This window comes from Acinonyx jubatus, chromosome C2, assembly GCF_027475565.1.
Source record: "Acinonyx jubatus isolate Ajub_Pintada_27869175 chromosome C2, VMU_Ajub_asm_v1.0, whole genome shotgun sequence".
Lineage (NCBI taxonomy): Eukaryota > Metazoa > Chordata > Mammalia > Carnivora > Felidae > Acinonyx > Acinonyx jubatus.
Genome location: NC_069384.1, coordinates 87,305,539 through 87,332,795, shown reverse-complemented (window position 1 = coordinate 87,332,795; position 27,257 = coordinate 87,305,539). Strand labels below are relative to the sequence as shown.

General features: G+C 38.2%; 1 long non-coding RNA gene across 5 annotated transcripts in view; it reads left to right on the top strand.

Annotated features, from left to right (window-relative positions):
• Positions 1–27,257, top strand: part of LOC113599874 (uncharacterized) — a 186,400-nt gene that overhangs the window by 48,497 nt on the left and 110,646 nt on the right. For all 5 annotated transcript variants that reach the window (XR_008297796.1, XR_008297794.1, XR_008297793.1 and 2 more), the window contains 5 exons: positions 1,996–2,117; positions 4,519–4,595; positions 10,964–11,163; positions 14,179–14,256; positions 17,777–17,968. This is a non-coding gene — a long non-coding RNA (uncharacterized LOC113599874). The remainder of the gene's footprint in view (positions 1–1,995; positions 2,118–4,518; positions 4,596–10,963; positions 11,164–14,178; positions 14,257–17,776; positions 17,969–27,257) is intronic.

Genomic DNA, 27,257 nt, shown 5'->3' with positions numbered 1-27,257 from the left:
GTTATTCTATGAAAATGAAAATGAAAAGAAAGCTGGTGTAGCTATACTCATATCAGACAAAACAGACTTTAAGACAAAGACTGTAATAAAAGACAGTGAGGATATTACATAATGATAAACGGGTCAGTCTGGCAAGAAGATATAACATTTATAAATATATATGCATCCAACATAGAAGAACCAAAAATGATAATAATAAGAGACTTAACACCCCGCTTCCATCAATGGATATTGATGTAGATCATCTGACAGAAAATCAATAAGGAAGCATTAGCCTGAAATGACACATTAGACCAGATGAACTTAATAGAGATGTACAGAACATTCCATCCAAAAGCAGGAGAATAAATATTCTTCTCAAGTGCACATGGAACATTCTCTAAGACATATCACATGTTAGGCCACAAAACAAGTCTCAATAAATTTCAAAAAGCTTGAAATCATATCAAGCATCTTTTCTGACCACAATGGTATGGAACTAAAAATCAATTACAAGAATAAAACTGGAAAAACTACAAATACATGGAAATTAAACAACATGTTACTGAATAACTACTGGTTCAGAGAAGAAATCAAAGTAATTTAAGAATGCCTGGAGATGAATGAAAACAGAAATGCAACATACCAAAATCTATGGGATACAGCAAAAGTGGTTCTAAGAGGGAAGTTTATAGCAATATAGGCCTACTGGTAAGTAGAAACAAGAGAAATATCAAGTAAATAATTTAACCTAAAGGAACTAAAAAAAGAAGAAACTGAAAGTAAACAAGTAGGGCTACATCAAACTAAAAAGGTTCTGCACAGCAAAGGAAACCATGAGCAAAATGAAAAAACAACCTAGTGAATGGGAGAAGATATTTACAAATAATATATCCAATAAGGGGCTAATATCCAAAATATATAAAGAACTCACACAACTCAGTAACAAAAAAACCAAACACTCTACTTAAAAAATGACCAAAGGATCTGAATAGACATTTTGCAAAGAAGACATACAGATGGGCAACAGACACATGAAAAACTGCTCAAAATTACTAATCATCACTAATCATCAGGGAAATGCAAATAAAAACCATAATGAGGTATCACCTCACATCTGTCAGAATGACTATTCTCAAAAAGACAAGAAATAACAAATATTGTAAAGGATGTGTAGAAAAGGAGAACCTTGTGCATTTTTGTTGGGAATGTAAACTAGTGCAGACTTTATGAAAAATAGTAAGGAGGTTCCTCAAAAAATTAAAGATAGAACTATCATGTGATCCAGAACTTCTACTACTGAATAACTATCCAAAGAAAATGAAAACACTAATTCAAAAAAACAAGTATTTTCATGTTCATTGAAGAATTATTTATAATAGTCAAGATATGGAAACAACCTCAGTGTCCATGGATAGATGAATGGATATCCGATCATATATATGTGTGTGTATACACACACACACACACACACACACACACACAATGGAATTATTCAGCCATTAAAAAGAGTGCAATCTTGCCATATCTGGCAATGTGGATGGGCCCTGAGGATATTATGCTAAGTGAAGTAAGGTAGATGGAGAAAGACAAATACCCGATTTAACTTATATGTGGATTTTAAAAAACAAAAACAAGCAAGCAAACAAAACTTGTATCTCTTAGATAAAAGAACTGATTGGTTGTTACCAGAGGGGAAGTGATTGGGAGAGTGAAATGGGTGAAGAGGATCAAGAAGTACAGACTTCCGGTTATAAAATAAATAAGTCATGAGAATGTGTAACATTGAGAATATAATCAATAACATTGTATTAATTTTGTATGGTGACAGATACTAGACTTTTTATGGTGACCATTTTGCAATGCACACAAGTGTAGAATCAGTATGTTGTGCTCTTGAAACTAATATAGTATTGTATGTGAATTAAATCCCAATAAAAACAAAATTGTGAGAGAAGCCTAGAGGTTTACCTAAATTATTAACTAATTTAAATCTCTATTTCTATTTTGCTGCAGGAGGAAATCCACTTGTAGTGTCTCAGCCCATGGACCAATGTCACATTGACTGAATAAAACAATTTGGCTTGGAGGGAGTTTGATACATGCTGGATGAGAAAAAGTGTCTAAGCAGCTTTGAGGTTGGTCAAACTTGGATTTGAGTCCCAACTCCAGCAATGATTTTTAATGTACACTTGGTGAAGTTGCCGACCCTTTCTTGAATTTGATTTTCTCTTCCTTTATAAATGGGGTTCTATGGGGTATTGTATTAGTTTCTTCTGGCTTTTGTAACAAATTAGTACAAACTCCATGCCTTAGTAAACCCAGAAATTTATTCTCTCAGAGTTCTGGAAGCCAGAAGTCCAAAGTCAGTATTACTGGGCTAAAACCAAGGTGTGGGAAGGATGATGCACCCCATGGAGACTCTCGGGTAGAATTTTCTTTTGCATCTTCCAGTTTCTTGTGGCTATTGGCATCTCCATTGCTTGTGACCACATCACTCTAATCTTTGCTTTCTCTTCTTTTGTCCATATGATCTCTTTGGCATCTTTCTTATAAAGACACTTGTGATTGCTTTTAGTACTAACCCAGATTTTCAAAATAATTTCAGGGCCCCTGGCTGGCTCAGTTGGAAGGGCATATAACTCTTGATCTAAGGGTTGTAAGTTTGAGCCCCATGTTGGGTGTAGAGATTACTTTTTTAAAAATCTTAAAAAAAAAAATAATCTCACCATCTGAAGATCCTTAATTTAGTCATATCTGCAAAGACCCTATTTCCTAATCAGGTAACATTTACACTTTCCATAGATTAGGATGTGTATATGTTTGGGTGGGGAACATTTTTCAGCCCACTAAAGGTATCCTCTTTGGGTTGATATTACAATGTCTGGCATATTTTATGAATTCAATAACCTTCCCTTTCCCATTACTTTTCCCTCTCTTCCTCCAAATTTCCATAATTATCCTCTGCAGTACCACCTTCCACCTCTAAGCAAGATAAAACTATAAAACAGGCTATGCCTGCCCTTGACATCCCTATGCCTTTCAGTCTTTCCTTTCATAATTAGTCAAAAACATTTCTTTAGGAATCACTAAATGCAATGCCTTAGACTTTAGGTGGCATAGAAGAAGCAGAAGCAGAAGCAGAAGCATTCCCTATCCACAATAACTTATACTCTGGGGTGGGAGATAGGTAATTAAACAAGCACTTGTAAAGTAAGGAGGAAGAATTTATGGCTTACACAGAAGTATCTGCAATGCACAGTAAGTTAATAAAGGAAACAATGATTGCTACTGAGAGGTAGAGGCCAGAGAAGGTATCTTGGAGCCAATGAAATTTGAACTGGGCCATGAAGATAAGAAGGATGCCAATGGGTTAACAATGTTGAAAGAGTTTTCCAGACAGGGGAAAGACACACAGGAGAAAGAGCTCTCTCTTATTTCTCTGGAAAATCACTATCTTCTCACTTCCCTCTGGCTGCCTTAAACATTCCCCCTGGGTCAACCTATCAAAACCTGCTTTCTCCTCAGTTCACAATGTGGGAAAATATCCTCTCCTCTAAATCTCCCTCCAATTAGCTGCTTCAATCTAGGTGTTGAAAGGAAAATAATAAGATTAATCTAATTCGCTATATGGTGTGTGTGGCTGATAGCTTCTAAAATCCCCTAGAACAAAAAGAAGAGTTTCTTAACACCAATAAATTTCTTTTGGGATTTTGTGCCATGTGTAAAATTATATCCGGGAAGAGTGTGTTCCTAAATCACTTCTATTAAGGAAGATTACTCTAAATGAAGAAAACGATAAGCATAGGAAATATTCCAAATGGTAAAAGTGCCTAATTAAGCAGCAAAGATTTTGAGCTATCGAAGACCACTTCATTATTTTTTATTCTCCATCATGCCAATGTTGTCAGAAGAATTCTGCCTCCCAATTTCATCCCTGACCTACTCTCCAAAAAGAGGAAAGAAAAAAATCATTTTTAATTTTCTCTTTGCATGTTTTAAGAGGCAACTTGGGAAGCAATGGACAGAAACAAATCAGGCAACCCCCCCCCCCTTTTTTTTTCTCCAGCTAATTCAGAATGAATTGGATTTACACAAGCAACCGTGCTTAAGCAAAACCGTTCCTATGGTTACACAGAAGGCTTTCTAAATGTGGCACAAGATGCAGGCAGCCAAAATGACTTGACTGTTTATGTTAAATATGAAGTCTATTCCCTATTGAAATTTAATGATCTACTAGCTGCATTTTAGCAGCTTGCACCCTGATAAAATTAACATTTCGAATACATTTGGAGAGATAAATTGCTTTAGCAATTGGCGAGTATTCACTCATTTTTGTTTGATCACATCAGTGATTCAGTTGAAAGCATTTCCCCCTGCACTATTAGAAATTGGGTCTACAAATTATCCTCATCTCTGGGCCTGCAAGTCCCCAAACACATTTTATTATCTTTTTGCAGGTTTGTTGGTGCCAGATGTTAAACCTAACACTTGGTAAGAGAGCTCGGAAAAAAATATGTATTTTTTTTTCTTTTACAGGAACCAGGCAGAGTAGGATCAACAGTTTTCTTGTGGCACCTCTTGAGCCATTCAGTGGTTCTCAAATATCCAACAAGGTGAGTGAGCAGTTCAGACAGGGTGAAGTCTGTTCCTCACCTCCCCCTGCTTCTCCTGAATGAAAAAGACAATCTGTCTGTTTTGAAAAGCTGACAGGAAATTGGAGCCTGGAAAGATATATTCACTGCATATTTTAGCTGACACCATTCAAATTTGCTACATAAGGGCGTTCCTTGATGTCTGTTAGTAGGAACCTCCCATTCAGAAAAAAACAGAAAAATGAAAACAGCCTACAGGATGCCAGCCTCACGTATTTACATATTTAGTTCAATTCAACTAATATTTATTAATCATCTTGTATAGACTAGGCACCATGTAAAAGACTGTGGTTATAGCAATAAAACACATAGTCCCTGAGCACAAATAGCTCTTGGTCAAGTAGAGAGATAGGCAATAAATTATGTTATGCCGTGTCTTTCTTCTCAGTAGCAGACTATGTGTTTCTCTAAATCATCTTCACTATCTCACACCAAACATAAGAATTTTACAAAAGATTTGAGTTATCAGAGAAGGATTATTATACACATATCACTTGGAGTACCTCGCTAATTCATTCCCCCTAAATCACTTCTCAGTATAGTCACCCACTGGGAAATCCCTTCTTCCTTCCCTCTTTCTCTACAGGCCCCCAATTCATTGGTATCTTTCTCTCTCTTGTGGGACCTCACTGTCAAAACACATTCAGGCTCAGAAAAGCTGTCAGCTTTTCTATCCAGAACCCAAATCTTCATTTTCCAGAGCCTAGGACTGTGAATGTCGAGACCTTAATAGATGAATTATATGAAATTCAGCTGCAATGCACTTAAATCCCTGAAACAGAAATTTATCAAAACTTCTCTAGCCTTTCCTCATTAGAGGCAAAATATTTCATTCTAAATAGCACACTAGACAAGCTGGACATTTAATAGTAGTTTAATTATAATTTATCTCTTGAGATGAATGCACTTAACAAATTTGACACTTGAGAATTTTAATCTGTTTGAGGAAATTTATTTTGAATTGGCAAGTAGAAATACATTCATCACATATTGATTCCCTTGTCACGGTAATTCCCAAATTTAAGTTACCTCTTAGAGCTCTAATTGGTCATTCTAGAAGTGATTAATTACTATGATCATTGTTATTAATATATTTTTTGAAACTTCTGGTAAATTTTCCCTGTAGAACATTCATTGAATAAATAAAAGATGTAAATTTGCCCTTTTATTCTTGAAAAAATAGCTTTAATATCTATTCTTTCAGAATAAGCTGCAAGGGACTGGTATCCAAATATAAGAGACTTATTGAAATATGTGTCTATAGGCTTGACAGATAATGTCCCAAAGTCTGACAGTGAAATGAGTTTTGAAAGTGATCCATACCTTTTGAGAGAGTAAATCCTAACAAGTCAGTATAGTTCAGAGGAATTTTACTCTGCATTTTATACCTTGCTTTCCCCAAATCTCAATCCTCTAAGAATATAGGGGTTCCTGGAAAAGAATTGATAGTTTGTTAAAAGTAAAGTACTGAGAAGTCTCCCAAAAATCCAGCTTCCACACAATGAATTATTCACCAAAATTCTACTTTCTTTTTTACTGTTTATAACCAGTCCACAAATCCACTAGAATATTGTTTAGATAAAGATGAGAACTGGGCTAAATATAAGTTTCTTTTTCCTGAGAAAATGGATCTTCATACAGAGCTCTGGAATCGTAGAACTTTGATAAAAAAAACTGCAGAGTTGGATCTTTGTTATGTAGGAGAGACGTATGTGGAGGATAAAGACTGAGAATAGTTTAGTAGAGGAGTGAAATGATCAAACTTGATTTTGGACAGATGAGGAGAATATTACTTAGCATCTCACTCCTTGACAACATGGGGTTATGAGCACGAATGTTATGGCAAGTCAGAGAGTTTCATGGCTTTAGCTGCAGGAGACAGGTAGGTAACCAGATGCCAAGAAGAGCATACGTCTACAAAAAATTGTTTTTTCAAGAAATGATGAATCATTTTCCGGTCCGAAATTCATGATTTCAGATTCAAACAGGAATGTTTATTATGCAGTATCTTGGAAGACATATATTTGCTCTTTCCATCCTTGTTCTCTGCCCTTTTTATTTAAAAAAAGTGGGGTGGGGGAAGAAAAATGAATGCCAGATGAATTTTAAAATGATGACTCTAAAATATTGATGCCTCAAGTGCAAATATGAGGAACTTTAATAATTGTTTCCACTATGCAATGAAGGAGATTTAAATAATGTCTTCAAGGGGTAGAAACAGTTAATTTTCCAGGGCTGATTTCCAGAATTCAGGTCAACAATCCATGCATAACATAATGTAAGATGTATTTAAATACCCAAAAGTAATTTCATTAGGCAGTGAACCACAGTGTTGTTCCTGTTTGTTCTTACTCAGAACACACTCACCAATTCACTCTGCATCCATCACTTTTATTTTGTATCAGATACTCATTGTCTGAAGTAATAATGGATAAGTGATCCAAAGAACAGAGTATTGCTTTAAACTGCTGACACACTGAAGAATGCAGCATTATGCAGGATTGTACTGCTAGCCAAAATACCCATGTTTAGCTCTAGCTCTTTCCAGAAAGCATGCCCTTGTTCCCCCATTTCTGTATAATATGCATTCTTTTTAAAAAAAATTTCTTAATGTTTTATTTATTTTTGAGAGAAGGCAGGGGAGAGGTAGAGAGACAGGGGAGACACAGAATCTGAAGCAGGCTCCAGACTGAGCTGTCAGCACAGAGCCCAACGCAAGGCTCAAACTCATGGACTGGGAGATTATGACCTGAGCCAAAGTCAGATGCTTAACTGACTGAGCCAACCAGGTGCCCCTCTGTATAATAGGTATTCTACAGTGAGTGATTAAAAATGGAAGTTTTTCTCATTTTGTTCGATAGAATGGGAAATGGTATATGATGTATTTAATTTTAATCATACTACTCCGTAGACACATTTTTAATGAACTGTGTTTGAAAGGCTGCTTTTTATTTGTTTAGTGTAAAATATCTTGAAATAGTAACTAATATGAGACAAAAATGAGACAGTGCTTTTGTATTTTTATGTGAATTGTTTGGGATGCAAACTTACATTATGTAAAATTAAAGTCCTCGGGGGCAGGGGGATCTATCTCACCCAAACACCACTGACTAATCAACTAAAAATAGAATCAAAGAAGCCCCTTCTACTTTGCAAGATCTGGATTTGTGGTTATTTTCTAATGACCCACATTCAGCACAACGGCACAAACCCAGGGGAAATCTGTATATGACATGAGACCGGTTGCATGGATGTTGTGGCAAAATGGACATAGTTTACTACAGAAAACGGAGAAGACATTTTTTCCTTGTTGCCACAGAGGTAAAAATGTGTGTGTGTGTGTGCGTGTGTGTGTATCTGTGAGTGTATGTCTGTGTCAGTATCTGTGCATATGCGTGTGTGTGTGTGTGTGTGTGTGTGTAGATAGATACAGATATGTGTAGGCATCATTTTTAAGAGATGCAGATTGTAGATGTAGTCTTGAGTTCAGGGAGGAGACAGTGAAGACCATGACTAGTATGGAGTTGTATGAGCTCTTCCCTTGGCACACGGTAAGACACACATTTTGGTTTTTGCTGCCACTTGTTTGCATACAATATAAGGACTGTGTCTTTGATGATTTGGGAACTTGAATTTTGCACAATAATATGGTACCCCATAGCCTAGATCCAAGTTTTAGTTTGCAAGCTAAACAGAAGACCCTGAATGTGAGAGGAATGGGGAAAAGGCCAAATTACAACTGTTGCGTCAAGTGGGTGGAATGAAAAAGGATGTGCAGCATTGTAAAATTGCATGTGTAGCTGAAAACTACTGGCCTCTAGCCTTAAAGTTGTGGAAGATTACATAAAATGCATTGTTAACCTCATGGAATTATGCCTGACTTACTAAATATGAGTATTATAATTTGTCTTTCCAATCCTAAAAGTTCAATGTGTCCATTATTCCATTGTGGTTTCTTGAAAGGTCTTTCTAGTTGAGTTATAGACAATGGCTGCTGTTCTATATTTATACTTATGAAAAGTCAGAAACATTCCCCATCAATGCTTTGAAATTCCCTGGCTATCTTCTAGAAAAATACCATCATTTGCAATAACAAAAGTCATTAGGTTTCAATCATAAAAACTTATCTCTTGACTTCTGACATCAGTTATAATTTCAGCTGGATGTTTTGCTGCATGATAAGATGAAATGAATATAATTAATTTTAGTGTTGATAATGTTGAAATATTTGGAGGCATTTTCCTGTGTAACTAACTTCCTTTCAGCACCCAATAGCTACTATTTTCCATTATGGTAAAGAAAGTTCTGTTGGCCTTTATAATTAGAAGCAAATGACACTACTGCCTTCCCATCACAGGAGGATTCTTACTTGTTTCTCCATTAGTGTGAATAGATTTTCATTGATCCATTTGCACTCTGTTACTTTGTCTCTCTTGTGGTTGCAGGCACTGTTTCTGAAACTTTCACCAGGGTAGAAGGAGAAGTGTAGATAGCTGAGTACTACCACATGCTCTGATGGAAAGTGACCTGGCTCTGACATTTTCCAGTTATCTGGATAAGTCACTTAACCGGTCAGGCCTCAGCTTTCTCCTCTCAACTGAGTTACTTGGAATAGATTATTCTATGTCCATATAGAATTTTTTAAAAATGCATGTGAGCCATATTTTTGCCTCTCCCTTGCCCCAATTTTATTAAGAAAACCTTCATACATAAAGAGAGATAAAAGAATAATAAAATGATCAGTTATACATCCCTTACCTATATTTAAAAATTGTTAATAATTTCCCATTTGTTTCTATTTTCATGAAACATTTAAAAGTAATTTGCAGACATCATGACACTTTACTCTTAAGTATTTCAGCATGAATCTCCTAAGTGTACCATTCTCCAACATCACTGTAATACCTTTATCACAACTAAAAGAAAAATTAGTAACAATAATTACCTAATAGCTTTTCTTATGTAAATCAAATTCAAATGTCCCATCTGTCTCAAAATTGAATTTTCTATTCCCTTTTGCCCCACCTCCACTTAGGATCCAGTTTTTTTTTTTTCTTACATTACTTATAGTTGTTATTCATGACAACTTACAGTATCATAGATTGCATGGGCTTTCACATGATGGTAGTTTTTCATTCAGTAGCAGTTGATTGAAAAAATACATAAATGAGAAAAATGAATGAATGAATAAATGAATGAATGAATGAATGAATGAATAAGGATACCTAGTATCTGGTAGTTCTTTAATATTTCCTTGCTGAATACATGAATTTATTAATATTTTTAGGTGACATTGCATTTTACTAAACACAACTGCAGCTGAATATAGTTGCAAAAAAACAAGACAGTTCTGGGTAAAAGGCATTTTTAAGTTCAGTCCACAGACCCTAGTAATCGCTAATGTGATTTTGATCACTTACTATGTACCTGGTGTGGAGCCAAGCACTGAGTATTAGCTCATTTAATCTTCATAACAAGCCCACAGGGTACCATTTTATAGATGGAGAAACTGGGCATGTTAAGTATTTTGCTAATGATTTCAGAGTCCATAAGAGAAATAATCTATATATAAACCTGAGCTTATCACAAATACTGTAGTGCTTTGCAAGACAAGCTTGCTGCAGTTCACCCTCAGCCCCATCTAGCAGATAGCTTGGTATCTGCCTGTCCACTCAACTGCCCCAGAAGAACCACTATCAAACACTTAGCTTAATTATTGCTGTGGCTTTAAGGCAACTCATATCTCTGTGAGGAAGCCCTTTGAAATACAGAGGATCAGTGCACAGTTTTTTTGTTCAGAAAGATCTTTGAGCAAGGTCATGTCTGTTTCCTGAATGAACGGGGTTAGGATAGGAAAACTGGAGAGTTTCCCAGCTCAAAGAGAGCCAAGTTTTCACTGTGTCATTTCATTCTTCCCTTTGAAGTAAATTCCCAGAAAATCAGACACACCCATATCCAAACTTAAGTACAAAACACATCCTACAGCCAACTGGCCATGATTCAGGGAGTATGCCACCATTTGGGATTGCCTGTACTTTTCTTCCCTTTCATTAGTGAGGATAATCGCATGTTTCCTGTAACTTCAAAAAAAGTGCAGATTAATCCAGTACAGGCATATCACTGTAAAGGATCCTAAATTGTAAAGAGGATAAATCAGAAAAAGGAAGAGATCAACTTTACTAAACATCTGATCCCTTCACAGCTGCAATTCAGTTTGGCCTGTTCTTTCAACCTGCCATTATAGACTCTCTCTTATTTTTGTGGCTTCATTTCCCATGAAGTAAATTTTTATTTAAAATTTTTTTTTAATGTTCATTTTTTTTTGAGAGAGACACAGAGCATGAGTGGGGGAGAGGCCAAGAGAAGAGGGAGATACAGAATCCAAAGCAGGCTATAGGCTCTGAGCTGTCAGCACAGAGCCGGATGCAAGTCTCAAACTCACGAACCACGAGATCATGACCTGAGCCAAAGTTGGGTGCTTAACTGACTGAGCCACCCAGGTGCTCCATGAATTCTTATTATTGATTCTGTAAGTTAGTGGTCTGCTCACTTAAAATAGATATATTTATACTCTTAAGGAGAAAGTCCTTTCTAAAAATCCAAGTAGATGGATTGAAAAAAGAAAAAATAGCCCCCAGGAAAATGTCTGGCCAGCAGTTGGCCTTCTTTGTGGAATTAACTTCAAACCTCCTAACACGTTTTATAAAAACATGAATGAACTAAATTAAATGTCAACAAAAGTCAAAATTAATCATAATAGTGATCAATACTATGTATGAGAAAGACTTGTTCATACGGATATAAAAGCAGTCTGTGAGACACATATTTTTAGATGCCTTATAAACTAAACTTATGGAGAAGAAATCACACAAGGTTTGACCACAGATGAAATGTGGATCAGTCCCACAACTTTCTAGTCACCTAATTTGTAAGTGCCCTCAATGCCTCCCATTCTGGGCACTCAATAAATACTAAACAGGGCAGCAATTTCCTTTCCTGTCTAGTCAGGGTATCATTATTTCTGTACAGTCTCTGAGCTAGTGAGCACATAGAAAAACACAGTTCACCACAGCTTGAAATATGTCTTTCGCTCTCCCACCTCCTCTTTTCTGTGTGCCTTCAGTTGCTGTAAAACCTTCTGGAAATCTAAGAATGTTAGCTCTCAGTTACCACTTATTAAACCTTAACCTTTCCTCTCCCAAATGCCAAGTCCTAGCAGATATAATCAGCGTATTTTATTCTGCCCTTTCAATCAGCCGTTTGGTGATGTTGATTTGCTGCTAAAGGAAGTTTATAAAAAAAAGAAACCCACTAGCTTTTGAACATGTCTCCGTTCCTTAAGGAGAATGTCATTTTACGTAACTGTGTGTCAGGATGTTGTCAACAGTTGCTTTCTCCATTTTGGAGGTCCTGGGGGAGAGCTCACTTGTAACTTTCACATCTCTTGTATTTATTAAAGCACAAAAATACAAATCATTAACATCCAAATATACTTATTACTTTGGCACTGAGCCTCCTTTCATGCTGCTGAACAGCCATCTCTGTCACTATGCACCATGATGCGAGTCCTATGCTCGAACATTCCTTTGGTTTCTAGGATGCCACACCCACTTTCTTTCCTTTTCAGCCTCCTTCATTGACCCTTCCTCTCTCCTCTAAACGTTTAGAGGACACTGAGTCCTCTAACACTAAGTGTTTTCGTGTTCAATTCTCCAGCTTTTCCTCTCTAGGGACATTTGCTCCTTGGGACTCCTCATCTCTCCAGAACTACATATCCAAAACATCTCATTTTTTTCTTTCCATTTTGGAGTTCTGAGCTCCAGATTGTTATACTCTTTATTCAACATCTTGACTGAAAATCTGTAAGGTTTTATAGACTTACTACAACAAAAAGAGAACTTTTTATGATTTCTCCAAAAGTACACTTCCTCTTGGGGTGCCAGGGTGGCTCAGTCAGTTAAGTGTCCAACTCTTGAGTTTTGCTCAGGTTATGATCTTGGGGTCATGGGATGGAGCCCTGTGTTGGGCTCCACACTGGGTGTGGACCCTGCTTGGGTTTCTCTCTCCTCTCTCTCTCAAAATAAATAAACTTTTTTTTTAAAAGTACATTTCCTCCAGGCTTCCCATTTCAATAAAATCTGCTACCATTCAACCAGTTAGTCAAGCCAATATCATAGGGGCATCCTTGGTTTCTTTATTTCCTTCCTTTTCCATATATAGTACCAGTGCTACCATCACTTTCTCTGAAATATATCCTGAAGTTGCTCCCTTCTGTCTCCAGTGATAGGACTCTCACCCAAACTACCATCATCTCTTGCCATTAACTACTGAAGAAACCTCAGGCTGGTTTCTAGCTTCAGTCTTTCCCCTCTACAGTCTGTACACCTGAGTGATTTAAAGCGTAGATGCATATAAGATGACATAACTTCCTGGTCAAAACTCTAAAATAGCTTCCCATTAGAAGTCGAAGAAAACACAAACTTCCTGACCATGGCCTACAAAGTCCGCATGGCCTCCCACCCCCCATCCGTTGCCACTTTCCCTTCACTCACTGGGCTGCAGCCACCCTAGCCCACTTGCTTCCCTCCAAACACATAAAGGCCAATCCTGCCTCATGGCCTGGTACTTGCTTCTTTCTCTGCCTGGAACACTCTTTCCTCTGATTTCCACATGGCTCCTCCTTTACATCATCCCAGTCCTTACTGAAGTATCATCTCAGAGAAGTTTCCCCCTTTGAAACTGCCTCTCCCCCCACGTCTCCAGTTAATCTCAAACTCCACATGCTATTTTACTTTTCTTCATGGCACCATTACTGCTTGGACATATTTCATTATTTTTTAAGCAGTCCATTGCTTGCCTACTCTACTAGAATGGAAGCTCAGTGAGGACAGTGACTTTGCCTATCTTGTTTAGACAAAACGTCCTGTGTCTCCAACATTTGGAATGGTGACTGACATATGATAGTCACTTAATAATATCTGATGAATAAATGAGTAACCGGTCAGAAGTCCTTGGTAAATAAGATAATCTAATCCATCATGTGACTTGTTTTATTGTTCTTTATGAATTGTGCTATTTGTATATTTGTTTGTTTTTATATTAGTGGTCCACTAATTTCAAAAAGGATATACCCATATTCTTACAGAGAAACCCTTCCTAAAAGTCTGGGTGGATGTGATTTAACAATAGCAAAAAACAAACTAAAACAAAAACTGTTGGTATTGCTAAAAATTTGGATTTATATTGTCACTCAGTCACCTGAAAAGGCCTATTTTTTTGTCCAAATCTCTAAATCATCATGGCCATGAGACTTAAACGTTAATGTTCATAGTAATCAGCTAGGGAAACTGGCTGGTAAATCTGGTATTCGGTTCTAAATCTTGATTTGTTGACAAGCCCCCAGGTGATGTTGATGTAACTGCTCCTTAAACAGTTTTCAGAAATACCGGATTGTGGGTTTTGTGATTCCTTTCATAATTTTGAGAAAAATAGATACGTACCTATGTGATTTACCTCAAATTGAGAACCAAATTTTGTCACTTAGGTGCCGGTGCTGGGTTCCCAAAGAGCACATCTTAGTCATGTGAGGCATCTGTCAACTATAGGGGAGCCCAGGTGAGAGGTAAGTTGAAAACAAAAACCTTTTGGAATTCTGATGCAAGATCGCATGGGGAGTATAGGTAATGAAGCAGAGACAGAGCCAAATAAACCAGAAGACCAAGAAGACAAGAACAGGAGGACAAAAGAAGGCTAGGAGGGGAGCAGAGATTTTCCTAAATGAGACTAGAGTTCTTCAGAAACTGCCTGGGGCAGGTGTGATTTGCACTGGGGACACCCATGCCTTTAAGACTGATTTGTGGACAAGAGGAATGGGAGAGGAATGAGGTCTTAGTTATGATTTACAGTTCACTAGTCCCAGCAAATAGGCCAGTGTCACTCCCAGTTTTCAGACCAACAAGGATAAGGACCTGGAACATGAAAGGATTTAACAATCAAGTTAAAGGTGAGTTCAGATTTCTAGATAAGACACACTTCAAACAGTGTTTATGCTATTTGGATATCATGCTCAGGAAACCAAGTTAGAAAGAAACGGGTTTCCTTCCATTGCCTGGCTAAATAGATAGGACACAAAAGGAAATCCTGATATAGAACTATTCCTGTCACAGGGAGGCATAGAATCCTGAGTGGAAAATGGAACAGACTTTCCATTTTTTATTCCTTCTCGCCTTTTATCCTTTAGCAGAATTTATTGCAGTGATTTGTTTAATTGTCGGTCCTCCCTGTGATGGTGTGATCCCTGGGAGGGCCACCGGGTCTCCTCTTCTCACCATTGTATCCGGTGTTGGTTACAAAGAATGTGCTCAATCCCTGACAGTTACTGGAAGCAATGCCCAAGTGAATGTTTAAAAGAACACAAGACCCTCATATTAGCAAATAAACTATATTGAAGGAAAGATAGGTCCTGACTCACTTCACAGATACTAGATGAGATGCCCTTAAGTCTTGTTAAGGCCACCTACACAATCATTTTAAAAGTCAAGATGATAATGATAAGCATTAGAATTGCGCTCTTCATATGCACAGTGCACTTTGCAAATGACAACTGCAAAATATCTTGCTATAGTCCTTAAAGCCCAGAAATAGTTATATTTGACGTCTATGCCAACAGAATGGATATATTTAATACACTGGTGGCTAAAAGCCATGTAAAAATTCTCTTTTTATTCCCCACCCCTCACCCTTCTCTCTACCCTTGTAAGGGTAGACCTACCTAGGCACCGTGGTGCAAAACTCTACCATAACATCACTCCTGGAATTACCTGGCTTTGGTACATTTGTACATAACTGTTCTAATGTAACAGCGAGAATTTTTCCCCTCCTGTTTATTTCTCTGAAGCTGTAATAAGCAATCCTGTGTGACATTGCCTGTGGAGCGGTTGCCAGGCAGCAGAAAGAGATCTACAGCAGGAGGCGGGAGAGCTGGGGGAAGAGGGGAGAGCAGCAGCGAGAGGAGGAGGGAGAGAGGAGGAAGGGAGGAAGGCTGAGCCAGTGGGGGCTGGGTTCCCAAAGTGCTGAGCCAGAATTCCATGTCCTCGTCATCCTTCATGTTCCCTGAGCATAATGAGCCAATAAGCTGAAACTTAGAGGGGGAAATAAAGATGGAAAAGAAGCAGTTGAAAGTTTTCATTAAATAGGGTGTCAGCAATGTTTCTTATCTGGCGAAGAAAGGGTTTCTGATCGTTTTTTGTTTTTGTTTTTGTTTTTTTTTCTGTTGAACTTTGCTTCTTGGGAAATGCAGCTCTACAAATATCATAAAAGGGCCGGCTTCTCAGTGGGCCTGCTTTGCTGTAAAGCAACAAACGATTAGCACATAATATCTTCCAGCGCTGTGCATAGGGAACATACACATTATAACTTGAAAGGTTTCGACTTCTCTTGTGGCGTGGAAAGATAAAACACAGAGAAATGGTACTCAGCCCTTTACAGAATATGCAGTATTGGGAGGCATCTTGGTGACTGTGAGCCACGAGGTTATTCAAGGCATTTCAAGAAGCTGGCTCTGTCAGTGTGAGGCTTTGTGCAATTGGCGAAATTGGGAGCCACGGCTGAATCCCATCTCTTGGCTTTATAAGAATCTTGCTCTAATGAGATTAAAATGATTGGACTGGGCTCTGAGCAGAAGGGGTGGGGGCAGATGGCACGCAGGTCCCTCCACGCTGGCCTAGATGTCCCCCAGCACAACACGTCTTGCCTTTTGCCAGCCTTCCAAGCTGTCTGTGACTCGTTGGATACTCTCCAGTGGTAACAGACAATGATTTTTATTTAGATGTTTGATTATTCTTGTTAATCAAATAGAACCAGAACAGAAGGTTTGTTCAAAACAAACAATGTATTTACAGATAGCTCTATTTGGTGGATGCACAACTTTAAGGCGCTGAAGTTACTAGTCATTCTTCTCAGAAGATGCACACCCACCATCTGGGAGAGAAAATAGGACAAAACATGTTAAAGTGGCAAGATTATTGGAATGAACTTGAAATTAATGTAATGATGACCAAGTTTGTCTTTTCACTTTAGCAGTGGGAGCTAAGGATGGGAGGGGAAATGTAAAATGAGGACGATCGACTGACAATTGTGAGGAGTAACAGATGGGCCCTCTCCCCCATCTCCTGTAGCATATTCAAGCTTCTTTCTCCTGTCCAGTGGCCTGGCTTTTTAGTCCCAACTAAGGTCACGAATGAATCAATCAAGATAGTCAGTGATTTTCTGCTCATTTTAGGAAAAAGATAAAGTGTCAGAAGAAAAATACTCCTTAGCCTAAACCACACAGAGATAAAAAGGAGTTACAGACATGGGACGCATCAAAGAGACGGCCTGCCTAAAAGAAAGCACACAAACCAAATCCACCAAGAACCAGGGCTAGATGCAGGGACAATCCTACTCTGCTGTTTCAGAAGGCTAACACTTTTTCCTAAGGAACTGCAAAATATTTACAGACACTTGACAGTTCTCTAGGTAGCACAGTTGGAGTATGGACACTCAAGCTCTCTGGAATGTCTTATGATTGAGGTTTTGTCTATACTGCACAGCAGGAGAAACTAATCAGGGAAGCTGCTGGTTCGCCTGACCACACTCGTTAATGACCGTCTCCAGAGAGCCTCCCTGGAAACGGGAGATGAAATATCACACTATTTCATGTGAAATTGCACTTTTAATCAAAGCAAAAGGGAAAAATACTCTAGAGTCAGTCTCATAGTTGGGCCACAATGGAAATTTCTACCAGAGTCTACAATCACTGTTTTTTTTATCTCTTAAAGTTTAGTTTTTATTTTATCAAAGTTATGCATGACCTACAAAACGTTAATGGAACTTTTCCTAATCTCTCATAGTCAATAGCAAGGGATGAAAAAATCCACACATTCTAATGAGCGATGGACCTTCTATGCAGGACTTGCCAAGAAGCAGTCCAAACACAATATTGTGACCTTGAAACCACATGCACCTGCAGCCTAGACATGAGAGATTTCTCAGATAATGAAAGGCCATTTCTGTAATAGAGCTGACTGTCCTGTGTGAATGTTCTAGCGTTGCCCCTTAATTTCCTTATTCTTCTCTATCCCAAACCATCTCAAACCACGCAGGGAGATTCCATGGGACTTGTGTCACCATGGGAATGGAACGTGAGAGGATTCTTAGGGGAAATGGAGTTGTGTCTCCTGATGTTTGGGAAACCATGGGTTTCAAGAAGAGCACCATTTGGCATCATATTTGTCCAAAGTGAACAAAGACATCATCCTGGACCATGAAGGAGGTAACACAAGAAGATGGAAAATGTAAGTGGTTAAATTTTTATTACTAAGACAAAGGTGTTGGTCCAGTTAAAATTCAAAGTGAAGTACTTTTGTTGGATTTAACTCAGTTGGAACCGATTAGACAGATTCCATTTTCTACGTGCCAATAATAATGCTTAGGGAAGGACTAAGGTATGGAAGAGATCAAACACAAGGCCTCCTTATAAACACACCTGTGCACAGCACTTATAATGTACACATAATAGTCAGCATATCTTTCCTCGTGAGGTTTAGATTGTCGAAAAGGTGTTAACACAATTTACAATGGGGTGTGTTTTTTGTTTGCAGTGCAAATAGGAAAGGACTTTTGATCCAAAACCTTCCCAATGCAGAAGCAAGACATAATTTTCAGGGTAGGAAAGATAAAGAAAAATAGAATCTGCATCTCCTTTTGAAGAATCCAGCTCTAGCTGCCAAGAATAACAGCACAAATAGATTCCTGTGAGGGGATAAGCACCTTTTCAATCCTGGGAGCTTTGTCATTTTTCAAAACTAGTGCATTTTTCATAGTTTGCCACAGTGATCTTCAAGTGGATAAATGGATATGGTCAAAAGCAAGTTAATTCCCATCTCATCCCTTTTTTAAGGATAACAGATATCCCCAAAGAGAAGTGGCAAAAGGCAATGGCAGATGAAGAAAATAGAGGCGCAGCCAGAAAATGAGTGGATTCAGAAACCAATTAAAATAAAGCACAGCTTTAAAAGATTCCTTAAGCCATTCACATGTTGCACTACTGGAAAGACAACGGTTGCTCTCAGCCATTCCTTCTTAAATGTTTTGTTTTTGTTTCCAGAAATAACAGGTTTAATTAAATGTGCAAGATACACTCAAGTGATCCAGACTAATGCACCCAGGGATTTTAAAGTCACTTAGAAGATTTTAGAAAGGATTTTGATTTGCCAGGCTCAGATACTAATGAAGAAAGCTGGTCTTCAGGGAAGGAGCATGAATGCCGTGTATGGCTCTGTTACTGCTGTCAAAGCCAGTTATTACATTATTGGGAAAGAATGGTTTTGAAAGTAGCAAACATTAAGTAAACTGGAAAGGAAATTAGCTTTATTAAACTCCTTATATGTGCCAAGGTACTTTCACATGCATTATTTCAATTAAATCTTAAAACAACCCTGAGGAAATGGATATTATTGCCCCATTTTTAAGATACAGAAGCCAAGGGTTTGAGAGAGCCAGGAATAGTAGGGCATGCAAACCCAGGGCATCTCCTGGCAAATCTACTTCCTTTGCCATTACACTGGCTTGTCCTCCATGCTAATGAGGATGCATGGTCACTAAATGCTGCCCCCCCCCCCACCCCGAGCGAGAGATCAAGGTGCCTAGTAATACACTAAACACATGCTACACTTTTCATTCAAAACAACGATATCCCTGAACAGCCCAGGTAGAACACAATTGTATGTTAAGGATTATAATGCAACATCAAGCCTTCCACAGAATTTAACAGGAACGGTCACAAAATGTTGACAATGAGATTTACTGAACTTGAATACAAATGTTAGTTGCAGGAATACACGTACTGTGACCTTAAGAATTATTTTTGTATGAGAAGGGAAAAGAGAGAGAGAGCTGCAAGTCACTCAAGACCACCAAAATGTTGCTATTTATCTGTGATTAGAAATTTGAAAACAAACTGTATAAAAGTCTTAAGTTTTAAAAGGTATAAATGCATTAGGCATGCCACAATAATACTGTCTTTTTCTATAAGCCACAAAGATAATGAATGAAGCTTAGCACATACGATAAGTAGGTTGAACTACCTTATGTTTTATTACTATACAGAATAACACCCTGGCAAGTCACATGGGTGTTTAGCACTGGACTTTAAGTCATGCGACTTGGGCTCCAGTCCTTTTAACTATGAACATGAGAATTTTCGAGCGAATTGGTCTTTCTTGGCTCCAGTTTCCCAGATGTGATATAGAAATACCCTTTAACGTGTATCAGCATTTATGAGGGTGCAGTAAGTGCATTCACAATATGTGTTTTTAAATGAATTTATAAAACAAGGAGTTGGGTTTGATTTTTTTTCTGAGGTCCCATATATTCTAACTTTTTATTAACTGAGATTTATTGAACATATCCAAATCCCAGATACTTCCAGAAGAAGCTATTCAAAACAAACTACAAGAATAAATGAGCTTTTCTCAGAGTTCTCTGCCAAGGACACAAAGCATGTCCAACTTTTTCAGCTAAACAAATGTGACTGGAAATAGGATATGAAATGTGAAGAGAAAGGAGGATAGATTTACAAATAAGTTAAAGCATTTACATAAGACTTCCCATTAATAATGTGTTATGTTGTAGAAAGGGTACTGAGACAGCAGCCAGCACATAGATGGGATTCATTTCTGGTTCTAGAACTAGATAGCACCATGCCTTTGACTGTCATTCATTCCCTCTGGTTCATAGTTTCCTGAGCCATAAAATTAATTGCAGCATCATACCACAGAGGTAAAATGAGGGATGGCCAAAATGTCATATAGCCAAGAAAAAGCAGACCTTTGAGGAAAATCCACATTGTGGAAAAAAAGCACCATATTCAACCAAACAGAAAAATTGATGCTCACGTCATCATATCAGTGTAGTGAGTAGAGGGAAATTTCCTTTATTACTATTATTATTAGTATTTCCCAATAACTGTATGTTTATCCACGACACAAAGATACACTAGAATGAAAAATATCAGACTTCTTTGAAATTAGCAGTATCATATTCCAAATACTCTTTTCAGCCTGTTTACTTATATAAAAAGTCAGGGTCCAGAATAATTAGGTTGCAGGAAGCTGGGTAAAAAGAAAGCAGAATGAGATGGCAGATACAAATTTAAATATAATCCGACTACTACAGAAAGGAGTGGGTCTGAATGTAGTGGTGTCATAACACATAAAAAACAACCTAAACACAAAACATAGATATGTTTTTAAAATATGAAATATATATGAAAATATTTCATATACATATGTATATATGTATTTCATATACATATGTATATATGTACACACACATATATACATATACATATGTATATATGTATATGTGTGTATTACATATATATATATATATATGTGTGTGTGTGTGTGTGTGTGTAAATGTATTTAAAAATTCTGAAAAAACTGGTCTCTACTGGGGAAGTTACCAGGACTGGAAATTGGGTGAAAGAAGTGATGTGAAAACGATGTCCACATTGACTACATATACCTGGCAGTGTATAGATCGTGCCTGTGAGAATATATGTATGCATTACACTGTCATCTAAAAATCATTTTAGAGACACTAATAAAAAGAGAAACAAAAAGAGCACGGGCTACAGAGTCAGACAGCACTGGGATTTATCCTAACCCTATTCCTTATTAGCTCTTTATATTTGAATAAGTTAATTAACTTTTCTCACTGACATTTTTCTTATCATAGAACAGAGATAAAAATACCTTACAGTGTTGTGATAAGGATTAAAGAGAATGTATGTAAAGCACCTGGAACATATTCAAAATTTAATAAATTGTAATCGTTATTATATGAAGAAGATAGATGATACAATCTTGGTTTTATTTTATGGATCAATGAAATAGATTCTCATTAGAACCCTTTATTGCCCGATACAAACGCCCCCTCCTCCTGCCGGTTTGGTTAAAAACGCATTGGAGGCTTGGAAAGAACAGAATAGATGTTCCGTTCTTCCAGCAGCCACACAGCCCCCTCTGGCAGGTCATGGGATCTGCAGGTTGTAGCGGAAGCATGAGCATCGTGTGGGTCTTTGGTCCTGAGAAACCTGCATCCTTGGAGCGCAGCACAGAGAAGGAGTGACAACAGGAGGAGTATAGACTTTAGGACGCTTTCTACAGCAGAATTCAATATCTTGTTGCACACTTCACTCTCCTCGTGGCTTTTTTCCTCCTTTCCTCGCTCCTCTTGGAGATGACGTCGGCGGGAAAGAAGAGAGGCTGTGATCTGAGGCAGCTGGTCGTCCAACCAACGAGTCTCGAGTCTCGGCTACACCACCAAGATCAAACCGTGTAAAATGCCTTTCAATCCGGGAGACTATCCTGGCAGGAAAAAGCAAAACACCACAACTGGCACAAAGTGGTCGGGGCTACCTGACCTCCTGAAAACTGTTGGAATGATGACTCAGAAGAAAGGGTGGAAAGGAAGGAAAAATGTTTGGAATATCAAGGCCTGTATAATACATCAGGGGACAATAGGTATTTTTGCTTTTGGTTTTTAAAAACCAACTGATGAAAATGGCCCAAACACCCTGTACTTAAGGAAAGGAGATGATGGAGGAGATGATGAGTGCCCTCTGGAACTCTACTCCTCCCTATTTAGGAATGGGGTCACAGATGTACATTATAATTTCTTATAATTCCTGTGTATTCAGGGTCACCCTTAGCTCATGTAGTATGTAAAGACAAATGCACTTCTTCCTCTGGGCAGATGAACCTCTGCCAGGGAGGATGCCTGTGAAAGCAGAATATGGGTTGGATTTCAGCTCCACTTGTCCCTTTGGTCAGGCACTCTTGTGCAGTGAACAACCTGCATAACACTATGCAGCAGCCCTAATCTCATATACCCAAAGTGCCAATCACTTGCCCCTCTGTTCTGGCACCTTTGTGCAGTGAACAACCAGCACAACACTATGCAATATCCTTTCTCTTATATACACAAAGTGCCAATCAACCTGGGACAAATGCTGTGTTTTCCTCATCTTCTTGCCTTTGTTTATCTGTTTTCCTTCCTCTGAGCTCAAAACTGGCCAGAACTATGGTGAATGTTTAGAAATTAATCCTCTCAACAATCCTATTAATTAGGTATTATTATCATGTATTTCTTCCAGATGAGAAAAACCAAGCTTCAAGAATCAAATCAGTCACCCAAGTTTGCACAGCTCATTACTAACATGGCTAAGTTTGAACTCAGCTTTGGATAGCTCAGGAGCCCATTTTTTTTTTAAGTTTATTTTTTATTTTGAAAGAGAGAGAGAGAGAGAGAGAGAGGGAGAGAGAGGATCCCAAGCAGGCTTCACACCCAGTGCAGAGCCTGACATGGGGCTCAAACCCACAAACCATGAGATCACGACCTGAGCTGAAACCAAGAATCAGACGCTTAACCGACTGAGCTACCCAGGTGCCCCTCATGAGTCCATTTTTAACACCTTTGTCCCTTCCTAACCTCAAGGTTGAATTAGCATTCAAGTTCTTTAAAGTGAAATAATTAAAATTTCAGCCATGTATTTGATTTAAATAGAAGGAAGCAACCTCTCTCTAAATATTAATTAAGAATTCCTTTGAGGGGCTACTGGGTGGCTTAGCTGGATGAGCATCTGACTCTTGATTTCGGCTTAGGTCACCATCCAGGATTGTGGGATTGAGCCCCATGTAGGTTCCACGCTAAGCATGGAACCTGCTTAAGATTCTCTGAGCCTCTCCTTCTGCTTCTCCCCTGCTCCTAACACATAGGTATTTTGTAGCTATTAAAAGGAATCTGTATAGCCTCCCTCAGTGATAGTTATGACAATGCGTACTGATTCAGAATTCAAAGAATCCTCCCTGCCATCATCTGAGACTCTGAGTTGAACTGACCTCTAGTCCCCTTGTTACGTAGTTTTGCACATCAACATGTTGACCCCGTATTGGTGAAGATAGAAATAACCCTCCATGTGAGCTGTTTCTTAACTCCAGGTCCAGGAAGGACAATACACTGCACAGTAAACTGTTGTAGTTGGAGAAAAATCTCTTCCACACCTTAACTATTCGTCAAAACTTACTCTGACACTGAATTATTAAATAAACTATTGGGAGATGAAAAGCCTTAAGGGGAAAAAAAGTCTAATTTCCAACTCAAGATCAAAGAGGCTCACTCAGCCAGAAAACAGTCAGATTGCTAGGAAGATGCTTTAAAGCAATTCTCCATCTGGTCTGCTTTTGAAAGATTAGCCAATTAATCACATGGAAGTATGAGCAAACAGAAAGTGTAAAGCCATCCACAACAAACACAAACAAACACACAAACACACAAAAGACATTTGCAACATGAAATAAAAAGCAAAATGAAGGGAATTGTAGGCCAAACTCTATAACCTAACATACTTTTTTTAACATAAAATGGAAATTTTTAGAAAATACAGGTTAATTTATGACACTAAAGAAAGCATTAGGAGAGAGATGGCGGTCACTAGTGCTGTTTGCCAAATATTTTCAGTTCTCCACGTTTCTATGTATGTGATAGGACTGTTTGCAGACCCTTGTAGTCAGGGGGAGTTACAGAACTAGTGTGGACCAATGAATTCAGCTCAGAAGTGGTATGTTATTTTAGGGCTAGAGCATTTAACTGACATACCTTGCAAAGCTCACATTTTCCTTTAGCACAAGACTGTCAATGTTTGCTGATTCATCACTCTGAGTCTCCCCTGGGGCTGCTAGGAACAGGACCCCACTATCAACCCAGGACGGTCATGGACAGTGGGCAAGGAATACATTTTGTCATTTTAAGCAACTGGAATTTTGGTATTTGCTACTGTGGCATCCTAAGTAATCAAACATTAAGTAAGATCAAACAATAATGAAAACAGCAACTGAAATGACTGAGATCATTGTTGAATGTAGTAGTTATTAGAAATATGATATAGGGGTACCTGGGTGGCTCAGTCAGTTAAGCCTCCAACTTTGGCTCAGGTCATGATCTCACAGCTTGTGGGTTCAAATTCCTCATTGGGCTCTGTGCTGACAGCTCAGAGTCTGGAGCCTGCTTCGAATTCTGTGTCTCCCTCTTTCTCTGTCCTCCTCTGCTCGCACTCTGTCTCTGTCTCTCTTCCTCTCACAAATAAATAAACATTAAAAAATTAAAAAAAAGGAAATATGATGTAAAAAAAACCCCAAAACTCAATAGAGCACATTAAAATGCAAGACCAAGGAGCAAATATGGAAGATGGCACTTGGAAACGTAATTTGTGAAAAATAAGAATTACTAGTAAAGACAAAAATATGGAGGGGCGCCTGGTTGACTGAGTTGGTTGAGTGTCTGACTTCGGCTCAGGTCATGATCTCCTGGTTCCTGAGTTCCAGCCCCACGTCTGGCTCTGTGCTGACAGCATAGAGCCTGGAGCCTGTTTTGAATTCTGTTTCCCTCTCTCTCTGCTTCTCCCCCACTTATGCTCTGTCTCTCTCTCTCTCTCTTTCAAAAATAAATTAAAAAAAAAGATATAAATGTGGAAAATAATAGATTTACTTCATCTTATTAAATATAAGAAATGAATACTTTGGATAAGAAAAAGCTCATCACATATGAAGGGGAATTATTAAATGTGAAAAGCAACAATATAGCTTACTAGAGTAACACATTAACAAACCAAAAAAAAAAAAAAAAAGAAAAGTTGGGGGTAAAGCTAAAACTCTGAGATTGGGCAAAAGTTTATCAATAAAACAGAAATACATGTTAACATTTAAAACAATCTAAGTGTTTCAAAAAGGGGAATGATTAAATTATGGGGCTTCTCCTTTATGCAGTATTATGGATCCATTAAAATTATTTTAAAGATTAAGTAAAAACAGGGTAAAATATGTATCATATAATGTAAAACTTAAAAAATTGAATCCCTAGATTTTTATTTCGCTGTAAATGTAACTTTTACAAATTTTGCGTTTCAAATGGGCAGGAAAAGGAAATTTTAAAACTTGTTGCACCAGGGTAGTGGAATTAGAGATTATTATCATAATATTTATTATAACAATAAACTATCATAAGCATTTAAGTTAATGCATCAATAGTCAAGAGCATAAAGGCCTCTTGATTTCTTAAAGACTTTATTTATTTATTTATTTATTTATTTATTTTTTTTTGTTTTTTTTTTATGATATTCATTGTCAAATTTGTTTCCATACAACACCCAGTGCTCATCCCAACAGGTGCCCTCCTCAATGCCCATCACCTGCCCTCCCCTCCCTCCCACCCCCCATCAACCCTCAGTTTATTCTCAGTTTTTAAGAATCTCTTATGGTTCGGCTCCCTCCCTCTCTAACTTTTTTTTTTCCTTCCCCTCCCCCATGGTATTCTGTTAAGTTTCTCAGGATCCACATAAGAGTGAAACCACATGGTATCTGTCTTTCTCTGTATGGCTTATTTCACTTAGCATAACACTCTCCAGTTCCGTCCATGTTGCTACAAAGGGCCATATTTCATTCTTTCTCAATGCCACGTAGTACTCCATTGTGTATATAAAGCACAATTTCTTTATCCATTCATTAGTTGATGGATATTTAGGCTCTTTTCATTATTTGGCTATTGTTGAAAGTGCTGCTGTAAACATTGGGGTACAAGTGCCCCTATGCATCAGCACTCCTGTATCCCTTGGGTAAATTCCTAGCAGTGCTATTGCTGGGTCATAGGGTAGGTCTATTTTTAGTTTTTTGAGGAACCTCCCCACTGTTTTCCAGAGTGGCTGCACCAGTTTGCATTCTCACCAACAGTGCAAGAGGGTTCCTGTTTCTCCACATGCTCTCCAGCCTCTATAGTCTTCTGATTTGTTCATTTTAGCCACTCTGACTGGCATGAGGTGGTATCTCAGTGTGGTTTTGATTTGTATTTCCCTGATGAGGAGCGACGTTGAGCATCTTTTCATGTGCCTGTTGGCCATCTGGATGTCTTCTTTAGAGAAGTGTCTATTCATGTCTCCTGCCCATTTCTTCACTGGATTATTTGTTTTTCGGGTGTGGAGTTTGGTGAGTTCTTTATAGATTTTGGATACTAGCCCTTTGTCTGATATGTCATTTGCAAATATCTTTTCCCATTCTGTTGGTTGCCTTTTAGTTTTGTTGATTGTTTCCTTTGCAGTGCAGACGCTTTTTATCTTTATGAGGTCCCAATAGTTCATTTTTGCTTTTAATTCCCTTGCCTTTGGGGATGTATCAAGTAAGAAATTGCTGCAGCTGAGGTCAGAGAGGTTTTTTTCCTGCTTTCTCTTCTAGGGTTTTGATGGTTTTCTGTCTCACATTCAGGTCCCATTTTGAGTTTATTTTTGTGAGTGGTGTAAGAAAGTGGTCTAGTTTCATTCTTCTGCATGTTGCTGTCCAGTTCTCCCAGCACCATTTGTTAAAGAGACTGTCTTTTTTCCTTTGGATGCTGTTTCCTGCTTTGTCAAAGATTTGTTGGCCATACTCTTATGGGTCCAATTCTGGAATCTCTATTCCATTGGCCTATGTGTCTGTTGTTGTGCCAATGCCATGCTGTCTTCATGATTACAGCTTTGTAGTTGAGGCTAAAGTC